Source organism: Cibotium barometz, chromosome 13 (genome assembly GCF_041138505.1).
Source record: "Cibotium barometz isolate CiBa-2024 chromosome 13, ASM4113850v1, whole genome shotgun sequence".
In the NCBI taxonomy this organism is placed as follows: domain Eukaryota; kingdom Viridiplantae; phylum Streptophyta; class Polypodiopsida; order Cyatheales; family Cibotiaceae; genus Cibotium; species Cibotium barometz.
The window spans coordinates 56,003,959-56,015,121 of NC_141058.1; positions in this window are offsets into that span (position 1 = coordinate 56,003,959).

Consider the following 11,163-nt stretch of genomic DNA (forward strand, 5'->3'; position numbering starts at 1 on the left):
ATCTTTCCACTCCCACTCACCGGGGTCCCAATGCAAATGTCTGATAGGGTAGCCACCATACCGAAGGCTAACACTATCTGTGATCATCCCGCCCGGGGGGGGCCCGGGGGGGGGGGGGGGGGGTCAACAAAGACATGCTTCCCTAACTTGCCAACAACTCTGACTGGACAAATCTAGGGGCCCTCAATAAGGGTCTTGCACGTCACATCTCTCCAGCTGTCATCCATCCTGTACAAAAAAAAAGACCGATACATCATCCTTCCTAGGCAAGGGGAGATCCATAACCTGAAGAGGAACACCTGTCCCAGAAAAAACCCCAAACCAAGAATGATGACGGCCTTCTAAGAAAGATCCAATAATCCAGTGGTTGGGAATGGTTGCATCAATCTGTGCAATCCTCCGGCTAGGGGAGACCCATAACCTGAAGAGGAACACCTGTCCCAGAAAAAACCCCAAACCAAGAATGATGACGGCCTTCTAAGAAAGACATGCTTCCCTAACCTGCCAACAACTCTGACTGGACAAATCTAGGGGTCCTCAATAAGGGTCTTGCACGTCACATCTCTCCAGCTGTCATCCATCCTGTACAGAAAAAAAGATCGGTACATCATCCTCCCTAGGCAAGGGGAGACCCATAACCTGAAGAGGAACACCTATCCCAGAAAAAACCCCAAACCAAGAATGATGACGACCCTCTAAGAAAGATCCAGTCATCCAGTGGTTGGGAATGGTTGCATCAATCTGTGCAATCCTCCGGCTAGAGCCTCTCAAATGCTGCGTGAAATCCAATCTCTGCACCTCGGTGAGGTAATCTAGCCAATTTTGAATTGGATACTTGCTAACTATACAAGTGTGGAGGCAACACCCACTTGGTTATTGAGGAAGAAGATAACCAATAAATAGGCTAATAAAAAACAACCCTTAATTCTCCATAAATCAAACGTAATCTAAGCTTTCAACCAATAAAGATCAATTTAATGAAAAAATCAACAAAATCCCAATGAGTTGAACACCTTACCATACTAAAAGAAAACAAGAATATCAAAACCTCTACTCCATGATGATTTCACACATATAATACATGCTCTCCTTAGCTCTTGCCATCACCATGATATATCCTTAGCTCTTGCCATCACTATGATATAGCTTCAACTCACTCAAGAAAGTAAGATTTTCCGCACATCCACTCAAGGTAAGGTGGGATTTCCATTTGAGACGACGAGGGAAACCCTAAAGGAGATCACACAAGTGGTGCAAGAACCAAAATAAGATAGTTCAATCATGCATAGGAATGAAATTTCCTTACTCTCATGGGCAATAAATAGGTAGAAGCATATCCAAAGAGCCACCTAATTTGCCACATGTCACCATATACATAACCCCATTGGATTACAACAAATGGGAAAAATCTATGTGACCACAATAAAAGGAAAACCCATATATTCAATGTCCAATCAATGGACTGAGGTATAACAAAAATTAATATATAAGGCTCTAGGCCTCTCTATCATGTGTACATGAAAATGTACCATGCCTACACCATGGACAAACATTAGTGAAGCTCCAATAGATCATGACAATGAAGAAAACACCAAGAGAATCAAGGGAATCTTGGTAACATAACCTTATTTTTTATGTACAGCCAATTGCCCATATTTATAGGAAAGTGGCATCCCTATCTCTAAATCTAACCATATGATGCTAAGGTCATGAATTGCAAGATTCTTGATGGTCAAAATCTTAGAACATGGAGTGGGTGAAAGGGCAATGAAAGAAAAAAGAAGAACATGATGTGTATAATGTGACATCCCTACAAGCTTGTGTCTAATTTTCAATATTTCTGTGAGCCCATGTGTATGTGCAAAAAAAAAAAAAAAAGTTCTAAGATACGTGTACAACGAGAGTACAAAAATCTCCTAAAAAGGTGGGTGTGTGGTTCTGAAGGATAATTAAATGTAGTAATGTGAAAGCCATGTAAGAATTCTTAGAGCTCAAGTGAAGATGGATCAATTTTGCAAGATGCACCATGTATCTACTCCACAATATCTAAAGGGTCTTGAAAAACTCCAGAAGGAAAAATGGATGTTGCCAAAGTAATGCCAAATGTACACCACGAAAAGAGAGGAATCTCTAAAACTTCAATCCAAGAAAGTCAAAGTGTCCCTTCTCTTGAGAAATATTTCATGATGATCAAGGAAAGATGGTACCGCTTGTAAGGTGGCCTTACTATCTGCTTAATGAACAAATATGGGGAAGTTTAGGACATCATATATACACCTTTTAGAAGCTAAAATAGTGGCCAAGGACTATTTTTGGTCTTGGTTGGACAAGTGGGAACATAGCTTCTTGTTCACGCTTGGCTTGACCGGACAAGTGTGAACATAACTTCTTGTATATGAGCCATATTGACATTAAGAAATATAACTAAACATTCTTCTTTGTAAATCCAGGCTTGTGAGCTCTCTTCTCTCCCTTTTACCCTCTTGCATACGTTCAAGCTTCTATTGATGGATGCATGCTTGATTAGAAATGATTAGAGCTTCCTTCTTTCGTCCCTTCAGGGACTGAAAGCCGAGAGGATGATCTATTCTTTCCTCCATCAAGGCAAGTCCAACTCTCTCTTCACACCCCATTAGCAAGGAGATTATTAGTGAGATGATGCAGACTTGGAGCCAGCGCGCACCCACACAAGTGTTGGGATTCAAAGTCATATGTGTGCATGTCCATCTCGTATGGCCACCCTATGTGTCACCAATGTGTAAGTGTTAGGTGTGAACACCCTTTATATGTGTAAGTGTGCTTATATGTGTGTGAACCTACACTTATGAGTAGAGAGAATAAGTGTGTGTGTGTGTGTGTGTGTGTGTGTGTGTGTGTGTGTGTGTGTAAAGTAAGCAATGATGTCACTACAGGTGACACAAAATCAACCAAAAAAGAAAACAATTATCCATTCCATTAGGAGTAGATTAGCTAAAACCTATAGAGTCCAAAAAAACAGGTAAAATCCTAAAAACAAAGTGAAAACAACAATTTTTTCTCTTTCGAAAAACTCACATGAGAATCTAGAGATGACACCATCATGAGCTAAGGTTTCACAATACCGTGAGCTAAGACACACCATGTATGACTATGCCACCCTCGATCGTATCCTTCTAATCTTGTCTTGGTCATTCTTTTATATTCGTAATTTTATCATTCTCTAAAACTCTGTGCCTTAGATCTCATTCTTAGTTGTTTGATCAACATCAATTATCATCATCATCATCATGTGATCACACACTAAAAGAGTTTGACACTCTACTATCACATGGACGAATGTGATCACATCACACATTTCTGAACATTGCGTGAAAACAAACAATTTAACAGTTCTGAAATTCACATTGTTGAATTTAAATAAAAGTCTCTTATAATACACACACCAAACTAATGAGAAGCCTGCCCTGTGTAAGCTAATAAGCTAAGCTAACCAACCAAATATCTTTTTTCACATTATTTTGCTTGGAATATTCCCTTTGGTAGCCCAACCTTTGTTAAAGGGGTTATGTGCATTAATCTTTGTTAAAGGGGTGGGGCATGTGGATTAATGTCATCTGGATTGATGTGGGTGGGGCAGGTGTATTTAACGCCCCCCTCATCTCTCTCGCTCTCTTTCTCTCTCGCTCGGTCTCAGATGTCCCCCCCCCCGCCCCCCCCCGGCGCGCCTCCACTCTCTCTCTCACACAAGCATCGCCCCCCCGTTTCTCTCTCTCTCTCTTTTCCCTGCATCTCCATGTCTGCGTGCATGTAGATCCCGTCCGAAGGTCTCTCTTCTGTGTTCAGATGGGAGGGGTTCCGCACGCACCAAGCTCTCTTGTACATGTTTAGCCCTCTAGCTAGTGAGAAGCAGGAAGAAATAAGCAAAGAAGAGCAGAATAAGCAAAGCACGAGGGGGTAGGTGGAGGAGGAGGAGCAATATTTTTCATATAAAAACTAGGTGGATGCACCTCCGGTGTGGAAAAATCTTTGATAACATCAGTTTTGTTAGACTACGCAATGCATGAAATAAAGTTAATTATTCCTACCCACACCTAGCCTAATACTCATCATAGTACATTAAAAACTCAAATGAGTATCGATATATATATATATATATATATATATATATATAGATAGATATCTATACAAGATTAACCACAACCCCACCTCCCTCCACGTGGGCAAAGGAGGTGGGGTTAATTCAAAATAACCACTCCTCTTGCAAGCGTGAGGAGGAACCAAATCTCACATCAACCAATGCAATCTTGAATTTGAATCTAAGAAGATCTCATCTCACATCTTTCAATGAAATTTTTGTATACATGCTTACATACCTATAGATACACACACTTATATATATTATATATGTATACATGTATCTATAGGTATGTAAGCATGTATATATAAATAGATTTATATGTATGTCGACATACACATATGTATGTTCATGCACACACAAACACACAACACATAGACACCAGCACGACAAGGAAAAAGCCTCAACATCAACACAATCCAATGCTATTCCCTCCACACCGACATCCACTTCACACCACACGTTTCTCCATCTTCAAGCTCCACATCTCCATCTACCTCTATACAAAACTAGCTACGAGCATGGCATTAGCAAAGGAAAGCCACAACCTACCCTTAAGTGGGTCCTTATTAAAGCTTTTCCACCAGTTCTCACTCGCTAACCCCTTGTCAAGAAACCAGGAGGCACCTCAGCAAAAATTAATCCAAACCACAACTTACCTCTTGATGGATAAATTGACAAAGGGAAAACTCCCACATAGACAAAACTTGGAAAGGATAGCTACAAAAGGCATACACAAAGGGAAAACTCCCACATAGACAAAACTTGGAAAGGACAGCTACAAAAGGCATACACAAATCTCCGTGAAGTCCCTGCAGGGATGATATGAGACAAGAAGGGAGGCATTTCTATCAATTTCTATATATGTGCCCCCTAGAATCTTTACTTCCCGTCAACAATTCTTTATGCTCATATGCAAAGGAAACTTCTTGAAAAATGCTGACACCACAAATGTGGAGTTGTACATCTATCGTACATACTTATAGTAGGAACCCACACAACAAATATTAAAATAAAATAAAATAAAATAAAGATATGGAAAGAAGCATAAAAACTAACAGTTACAAAGAGAATGTTTAACCTCCAGAGAATCGACTTTTTAAAGGATGTTTGAATGTTGCCTTTTCAGGCCTTGAGAAATGGATTTCTCTTGGTGCGACACCAGTGTGCCCATTTTGGACACCGATAGTATAGAATGGTACTTTCAAGGGAAGTTAAGTATTCCTTACTTCCAAACCCACTCGCAATATTTTTATGCATCCTTGGGTGGAGGTTTTTTAGTGAGAGTGCATTTGTTGACCTATTTTGTTTAAAATTCCACCTCCTTGTACCATGTTGTGATTGTGAGTGTCGCATGCTTGCTACGTCCTAGTTTTGTTGTAGAACCTAATTTAAAAGGTGTGGGACCAGAATTCTTCAAGTCCTTGTAGGACTAAGCCCACACCGACATGATGATCAGAGTGTTCTCCATTCAATTGGTGGACCCCATCCACATGAGGACTATCCAAGAGCAAGAGGTAGAGCAATGGAGGATGGAATGTTATGATGTCTTAGCCCCATCACTCTATGAGATTTTGTTGCCACGTACTTGTCCATTTTGGGCCATTGTGCAGATGACTTCAATGATAGTTTACATGGGGATAGATGTTTGGCTCACCTACTTATCATCTAAATGCCATTCTATAATGAGGATGCCCTAATACCTCTATGAAGTATGCCACAAGAAGCATCTGAGCTAGGAGTACCCCATGAGGATGAGGGACCTAGTGATGATGAGTTTGAGTTTGCATTCACATTGCATCTTTCCAATGATGACCTTTTACGATAAGATTTTCTCTTCATTTTTGTTCTTTTTTTATGTGTGTCATTGAAGTGTGCAATCAAGTTTACAGGTTTGGTAGGGTATGTCCATCAATGTAGCCTTCCACATCTCCATATTCAACCGTGTTATAAGCAGTCTCTTGTATCTGAACATGTATTCAAAACTTGCTCTTCATATGTAGATCTTTTGCAGTTTTTTACTTTCATTTGTTTGCATTGCATCTCGACTAGTCCAATTTTCTCTCAATTGCTGTCTAGATGAATATTAATACTAGTATTTTTTCTTAAAAAAAGTCCTAGACTTCCTATTCTGCATCTAAAATAATGTATACCAAAGGAGTATGCTAAGTACTCCACTCTATCTTTATTGAGTGCTCTTTAGTGATATTCTAACTCTCTAGGCAATTTGTGAGTGAAAGGATAGTTGTTACAATACATAGATAAATAAATTAATCAATTAAGAAAAAGAAACAACCAAGAAGAGAGCCATCAACATGTAGAATCTTGGTAGGTCTTTGGGACACTAGCAATGGTACTTTGGATTGATGCCTTGATTTTTCATGGGGTGGAACCTTGCATCCCCCCCCCAGAAAACTATCACCCATAGGAGGTTCTTTTAGCAGTTCTTAGATACTCTTGGCGGATGTCTTTAGGCCATTGCTTTGGTCTCCATGGGGTGGTGGCTTATCTCTATTTATTGCAAAAAAAAAACAACTACCAAAAAATAAAATTCTTTCAAAATAAAAATAGACTTTTGCTATGTAAATAACTATCTAATCACAAGCAATTTTGCTTTTAGAGTTAGCCTCTTGCTGTAGATGGTTCATGTGCATCATTGTGTTTAACCCTAGGCATACTCTTGTACTAAGTTTATGGATAGAAGACTTTGTACTCATTTATAAGTTAGATCACATTAATTTTCATCTTTATAGCATCTTTGGGAAGTTTGAACAGTCTTATCTCCATTGTATGATGACTACATTGATGACTGTTATTTTTTGCTAAATCTTGCTTGTTTCCCCAAGAGCATTTTACTTGTTATTTTTTTTACTATGTAGATAATGCCAAGCTTCATGTTTCTTTTCTCATGCGGCATCGACTTGTCTTCATCGACAGCTTTTGAGGATGGAATTTATATCAAGAAGGGGGACATGTTAAATTGTTGCTAGAGACATCCATAACATCGATACCGGCCACCTTAACATCTTCAACAATTTGGTTGAAGTCGTTGGAAATGTTGGATTTCATTAGAATGTGATTTTATTGTATTATTTTGTGTTTGTGATCACCGCTTGTCTATTAATAAAGGCACACCATGGGATCTTCGGTGGAGAGTACTAGTTGTGGATTAGGTGTTTGCACAAGCTAGAAAGGTCGAATTAGCCTTAAGACCTAATTTTTACCTTTGGTTGCCCAAGAGTGTAAACCCTAGAAGCCACACATAAAAGGCAAAATGTAACTCTCACCACTTATTCTCTTATGCATAATCTAAGATAGTGCTCTTTTCCTCTCCTCCCTTGCTTATCTCTTGTGTGTGTTGAGCTCTTGTGTGCTCCATTGTGTGAGTGAATGAGAGAGCGAGAGAGAGAGTGACGATCGAGCTTCTATTAGAGAGGAGTGGAGCTTTCAAAGGCGGCTACGTGGGGCAACAATGCTACCTACGAGGATTCTAAGTGACCTCCGTTCAAGCGAGTGACACATCCCAACCGTGCATTTGTGTGCTGGGCTAGGACTTGTTGGTTTCTTGGTTAAGCTATTGTTCTCTCGAGTGTGGAAGGGAAAAGCTCCATAACATTTCATCGCACCCTTCCCATGGTGCTACAGCTTTTTAGTCATTAATAAAAGTCACAAAGTAGAGGTATCCACCAATTGATGGTATCCTCATAGGACCACATACATCACTATATACGGCTTTTTAGTCATTAATAAAAGTCACAAAGTAGAGGTATCCTCATAGGACCACATACATCACTATATATAAGCTATAATATTGATCTATCTTTCGGGAATAATGGCCCATTACATCTTCCCCGAAATGAAACCCTCACATACATGTTTGACAAGGGTCTTAAGATTTTCAACTTTGACACCATATCTTGCCTTTTAAGGTATAACAAACTATCAAAATTCAAGTGACCGAAGTGGCATGCCCATAGCTCCATGTCACTCATAGTAGCATGTGTGGGAGTAATTAAACAAGCATTATATGCCAATATCTCATACCTATCCAACTTCTAAAGCCCACGTCTTAGAGTACCGAACACCACAATAATGTCTCCATCACTCCTCCGATCATGAATTATACACCTCTCATCAACGTATTTGACCACTAGGCTTTCCCTAGCAATGGTAGAGAGACTGACAGCAAGTTCTTTTTAATGCCTGGCACAAGACTTTCAAGAGAGTGATTGTCCCATCATTTACAACCAATGAGAGCAACCTTACCAACTTTCATTAGACATGAGGAGTTGTTTACACATGTGACTATGCCTCCTTGAGGAGCAAACTCAAGGGAGGAAAACAAATCATGCTCCCAACTCATCAAACATAAGGAAATTGGGGTTACCCTTTATCATGTGGCCACCAAGTGGCTTGCCGCCGCCTGTGGTATGGCTGCCCATGAGCTGGTCGACTGAGCTACAACCCCTTAGGCTGGCCACCTTGCTGCCCAAGCTTGGTAGGGCTGACTGACAGCATGCCCAGTCCTTCATGGTTGTTTGGGCTTAGCCATGGGGCCACTTTGGCCCCTAGGGCGGCCCTAAAGGCTACCCTATAAGTAAGCAAGGGACATTGAGCTGGGTGGCCCACAAGATTGCCCCTTTTTCCTATCGGCCTACATACCTCAAAAGGTATGCCATAAGTCATCTAATCCTACAATAATAAAGGTCCTAGGCAGAGTCTAGTACACCTCTACATCATTCCAGGGGGTGACTCACAGTACAGACTGGCACTGCTCCATGTGCGGGACTTGCACACCTAACCAAGGCCATGTATGAGACTTGTACACTTGACCCTCGATGCTTAGAGTGGAATCCTGGTTGAATCATCTCGGACTAGGGCTCACAAGGGACTAATTACCACTCCAGGTCCTACGATTGCTAGTTGCTGTATAGATATGTCCACGTGGCATACAATAGCTAAATAAAAAGAGTCATTTAACACAACTTGAACTAAAGGCAAAAATTGTTCCCACTTACCTTGCTAATCCTGAACATGACACTTGTGGCTTCAACACATCGAACGCCAATTGATGATCAGAGTGTTCTCCATTCAATTGGTGGATCCCATCCAAGTGAGGACTATCCAAGAGCAAGAGGTAGAGGAATGGAGGATGGAATGTTATGATGTCTTATCCCCATTACTCTATGAGATTTTATTGCCACGTACCTGTCCATTTTGGGCCATTGTAGATGACTTCAATGATAGTTTCCATGGGGACAAATGTTTGGCTCACCTACTTATCATCTAAATGCCATTCTATAGTGAGGATGCCCTAATACCTCTAGGAAGTATGCCACAAGAAGCATATAAGCTAGGAGTGCCCCGTGAGGATGAGGGACCTAGTTGATGATGAGTTTGAGTTTGCATTCACATTGCATCTTTCCAACGATAACCTTTTACGATAAGCTTTGCTCTTCATTTTTGTTCTTTTTTTATGTGTGTCATCATTGAAGTGTGCGATCAAGTTTATAGGTTTGGTAGGGTATGTCCATCAATGTAGCCTTCCACATCTCAATATTCAACCATCTTGCAACACTCTCTTGTATTTGAACACATGTATTTGAAACTTGTTGTTCATATGTAGATCTTTGCAGTTTTTTACTTTCATTTGTTCAATTAGAAAATGTTTGCATTGCATCTCGACTAGTCCAATTTTCTCTCAATTGCTCTCTAGATGAATATTAATACTAGTATTTTTTCTTAAAAAGAGTCCTAGTCTTCCTATTCTACATCTAAAATAATGTATACTAAAGGAGTATGCTAAGTTCTCCACTCTATCTTTATTGAGCGCTCTTTAGCGATATTCTAACTCTCTAGGAAATTTGTGAGTGAAAGGATAGTTGTTACAATACATAGATAAATAAATTAATCAATTAAGAAAAAGAAAAGACCAAGAAGAGAACCATCAACATGTAGAATCTTGGTAGGTCTTTGGGACAATTGTATTATTTTGTGTGTGTGATCACCGCTTTTCTATTAAAGGCACACCATGGGATCTTAGGTAGAGAGTACTAGTTGTGGATTAGGTGTTTGTAGAAGCTATAGTGGTCGAATCAGCCTTAAGACCTAATTTTTACCTTTGTCTGCCCAAGAGTGTAAACCCTAGAAGCCACACATAAAAGGCAAAATGTAACTCTCACCACTCATTCTCTTATGCATAATCTAAGATAGTGCACTTTTCCTCTCCTCCCTTGCTTATCTCTTGTGTGTGTTGAGCTCTTGTGTGCTTAATTGTGTGAGTGAGTGAGAGAGAGAGAGAGAGAGAGAGAGAGAGAGAGAGAGAGAGAGAGAGTGACGATCGAGCTTCTATTGGAGAGGAGTGGAGCTTTTAAGTGCGGCTACGTGGCAACAATGCTACCTCTACGAGGATTCTAAGTGACCTCCATTCAGGAGGTGAGTGACACACCCCGACCGTGCATTTGTGTGCTAGGCTAGGACTTGTTGGTTTCTTGGTTAAGCTATTCTTTTTCAAGTGTGGAAGGGCAAAGTTCCACAACATTTGGCTGCACCCTGTACACTTCCCATGGTACTACGGCTTTTTAGTCATTAATAAAAGTCACAAAGTAGAGGTATCCACCAATTGATGGTATCCTCATAGGACCACATACATCAATATATATGAGCTGTGATATTGATCTATCTTTCTAGAATGATGGCCCATTACATCTTCCCCGAAATGCAACCCTCACATACATGTTTTGACAAGGGTCTTAAGATTTTCAACTTTGACACCATATCTTGCCTTTTAAGGTATAACAAACTATCAAAATTCAAGTGACCAAAGTGGGCATGCCCATAGCTCCATGTCACTCATAGTAGCATGTGTGGGAGTAATTAAACAAGCATTATATGCCAATATCTCATACCTATCCAACTTCTAAAGCCCACGTCTTAGAGTACCGGACAACACAGTAATGTCTCCATCACTCCGGTCATGAATTGTACACCTCTCATCAACATATTTGACCACTAGGCTTTCCCTAGCAATGGTAGAGAGACTAACAACA